The 4,019-nt window shown below is 49.1% G+C and overlaps 1 pseudogene; it reads left to right on the top strand.

Moving 5' to 3' along the window:
* Window positions 1–2,421: 2,421 nt before the first annotated feature.
* Window positions 2,422–3,773, top strand: LOC125533943 (annotated as a pseudogene).
* The last annotated feature ends 246 nt before the right edge of the window (window positions 3,774–4,019 follow it).

The raw sequence follows: 4,019 nt of genomic DNA, 5'->3' as shown, positions 1-4,019 counted from the left end.
ATTTTTTTTGAACCGGGCTAACCCCCTTTCCATTACTTAGAACGAAAATACAACAGTCTGAAACATAGATGAGTCTAAGAACAGGGAGAAGGGGAGAGCGAGTTCAATGCACTACTAGAAAACCCACGGCACCCGTCCACCGTCGAAACGGGCGCTATGGGGCGAAAACCTAGTAGCACCATTCATCTAGACCTATTACAATTGACAGCCAAAAGCCACAAGTTTGTAAGACAGCAAAACACCAGGAGCCGTAGCTCGTATCAGTCATCTTTCAGTCGAGCAGGCATAAGAGAACAGCAAAAGCATGGGGTGTTGGGAAGGATCTGCTGTGCTTTTTGTTCAGTCTCCAATCTTGATAGTCGCATCACAGGCTCGCATCAGCATCATCGTCCCGTCGCGAATCGTCTCCGCCCCTGCTCGAAGCTGCCTGACGTCGTCTCCCACTTGAAGCCCTGCCCAATATAGAAGAAAGGAAATCACCATAAAAACAATCTCGAAAGGAGATTTAATCATCCTCTTCTCAAGGTAGCACTGTTCCGTGCCAGCCAGATAGACCAAGTAACTGCGCCCAAAGCCACAATATAGAAGCGCTCATATCCAGGAATGAAAGAGTAGCACCAAACAAAGAACTGCCAGCAGTTCCTGGGGCAAAGATCAGTCCCCAGAGGAAAGAGGATGATGATGCTCTTTCAACTCGTTTCAGTGCTTACTAGATCACGATGGCGCGCGTTGCCGCGCTCGTCCATCTAGGGAAAAGAACTACTATACAAATATTTAGAAAACTTGAACAATGGAAACATTTGGTAAAATTCAAACTAATTGAATTTCGATGTGTTGACACTGATGGTGGCGCATATTTACATCAAGTTTGGAACCTATACACTCACATAAATGCTTTCGTTTTTACATTTTCTCTTTGTCCAGTCATTAGAAGAAGATGCAAGGAAATACATAGAGCAAAAATAATACATTATTCTATCTTGTAAAGGCTAGCATATTCTATTCTTGCAGAAGATCAACATCAACTCTAATACTTGAGTAACATTCCCGATAGTTCAGCTTACATCAAATAGTTTGTACGGACTAAACCATCCAATTTAAGATCTAGTGTGATATTACAGTAGTGACAAAAGTAACAGAGAAGAAACAAAGTTTTAGCAAGCTTGAATTCATCAGTCAACAAACCATTTGGAATGCTCATGAAAATTAATCAATGACTTAAGAGAAAGAAACAACATGAGCAATCGTCCGTATAACAGGGTACAAAGATGAACTGATCGAAGTCAAGTCCTAGCATGTTGAAACAAAAGTGATTTATATCCTCATTCTGTAAGGAGAGGCGTCAATAAACTGACGTTGAATATTTATATTCTCTCGTCTTCTTTAGTACGTAGATTTCCTTCAACAGTTATTGTAACATGAATGTGCATACCCCAGCCAAATGAGAATATAAGGATTTTTACCAGAATTGACCAGATTTCGTGAACAATCACCAAAGAGAACAGCCACGATTAGCACTATCAACTTCGAGGAAAGAGAGAGGGGAATCAAAATGTAGGCCTGCACTTTACGGTGGACTGTTACTGAAGGAATACCATCGGCCTTGACCCTCCTCATTATGGCGCCGCCGGTGGTTTCAGGGCTGACATTATAGAGCGACAGAATGGGAAGGGGGGACGACCTGGGCCGATGGGGAAGTGGAGGTGATGCTCGTGGGCTTGTGGCGCTGGATGCAAAAAACAAAATACTCAGCTGATTGACGAACGAGAAGCCGCCCAAGTCGATCTCCGGAGCAGCGGCCCGATAACGTTGGGCAAGCCTGGATGAGCGGGGCGACCGGTGAAAAGGTGCGCTGTGCAACAGAACGATCTGCAGCGTTAAACGAGTTGATCGGATGGTTCAAAACGTCAAATCGCTGTGGAAAGTTGTAGCTCGCTAAGTTATACTGTTTAGTAATAGTCATCGCTCGGTGCATAAACAAGAGCTCCCGTCTTGATCAACGGCAGCTTTTCCAGATTCTCAAAATTTGACTTGATCCCAGAATGATGCAACAAAATGAATATGACGAGAGAGTAAAAGGGTACGAGATATGTATTGTAATCAAGGACGGCGAAACGCTGCGGATCGCTTCCTTTAGCAGGCTGCTAAGCACATGCGTTGGCCTCTTTCCTTGAAGATTAAGATGCATCCTGGCAATCTTGCCCTGAAAACCTGCTACGCTAGTACACAGAGTGTACTGTACTTATATACCTACATTGCATGTATATAAGACAGGAGCTACGTATGTACCTATGCACGCAAAGTGAAGTCTTTTCCGCTTCAAGCGAGCGGCGCAGACAAGCGACATTTACCAAGTAAGATAGATTGGTGTCAACTCGATCGATCGATCGCCCTATAATTATAAATTGCCAAGGAGCCATGCATACAAACGTACCCATTCAACTTCCATCAATCAATAATCGATCAGCAACAAAAGCACCGTGATAGTAACTAGTGACAGCGTGAGGGCGTTCGCAATGGCGAGGCGTCTGGGAGTCGTGCTGGCTTTAGCGGCTGTCGTCCTTCTCGCCGCCGCGGGGGCCGCCACCGCGCAATCCAAGCCACGGCCACCCAATGCCAATGGCCCGAAGCCGAAGCCGAATCCGATAAGCGTCAAGTGCAGTGAGAGTCCCAGGGTAAACCCCTACTGCTCCAACCAGAGGATGGACTGCCCCGCCAACTGCCCCCAGTCCTGCTACGCCGACTGCAAATCATGCAAACCCGTCTGCGGTGAGCACTTCCACCATGTCTTAACTCTGCAGGTACAACTATAAACAGTAACGCTTGATTTTGTTGGCTAATAATGGTTGTGGTTCATGCGTTCGTGCAGTGTGCAACACCCCGGGGGCGTGCGGCGACCCGCGGTTCATAGGCGGTGACGGCAACGCCTTCTACTTCCACGGACGCAGGGACGCCGACTTCTGCGTCGTCTCCGACCGTGACCTTCACATCAACGCACACTTCATCGGCAAGAGCGGCCACAGCGGCATGTCCCGGGACTTCACCTGGATCCAGGCCATCGCCGTGCTCTTCGACGGCCACCGCCTCTACCTCGGCGCCAGGAAGACCGGCACCTGGGACGACGCGGTCGAGCACCTAGAGATCATCCTGGACGGCGAGCCCGTGTACTCCCCTCCGACCTGGTCGAAGGCGCCAAGTGGACCTCCAGCCGCGTCCCCGAGCTGTCCGTGACCCGCACCAAGGCGGCCAACGGCGTGCTCGTCGCCCTCCACGGAAAGTTCAGCGTCAGGGCCAACGCCGTGCCCATCACCGAGGAGGATTCGAGGGTGCACCGCTACGGCGTCACCGCCGAACGACTGCCTCGCGCACCTCGAGCTGGCGTTCAAGTTCGACGCGCTCACCGACGACGTCCACGGTGTGGTCGGACAGACGTACCGCTCCGACTACGTCAACCATTTCGACGTGAGGGCCTCCATGCCCACCATGGGAGGAGATGCCACCTTCACCACCTCCAGCCTGTTCGCCGCCGACTGTAGCGTGGCGCGCTATGGAGTCAGCCGTGGAAACGACGGTGCCGCGGTGCTATCTGAGCTCTCTGCTGTCACCTGTGCCAGTGGCATGGACGGCAAGGGTGTCGTGTGCAAGAAGTAAAACGCTTCTTGCATGCATATGGCGACTGTTGTGTACTGGCCGTGCATGTCTGCATGCATGCACGGTTGACAAGTACGTACAGTACTTCACATGAATAAGCAAAGGGCATAATTTGATGTGTGTGGGACTTGGAACTTTATATTATCATCAAAGAACTAGTATGTGCCATTTGCACTATATGTTGCATCAACGAAGAATATCCTATCAAATTTTACATTCAACTATTGATTAAATTTCACCTCGGAACTTTTGCACTATTGCATTTCTTGCGTCGAGATCTTCGAAAGTAGATCATATGTTAATAGGTTTAGACGAACTTACATCTGTTTCCCGGTGATCCTGGGGCTCCCTTCTCCTCCCCTGGGTGC

The sequence above is a fragment of the Triticum urartu genome, chromosome 2 (genome assembly GCF_003073215.2).
Source record: "Triticum urartu cultivar G1812 chromosome 2, Tu2.1, whole genome shotgun sequence".
Classification (NCBI taxonomy): Eukaryota; Viridiplantae; Streptophyta; class Magnoliopsida; order Poales; family Poaceae; genus Triticum; species Triticum urartu.
This window is presented reverse-complemented; position numbering and strand designations above follow the sequence as displayed.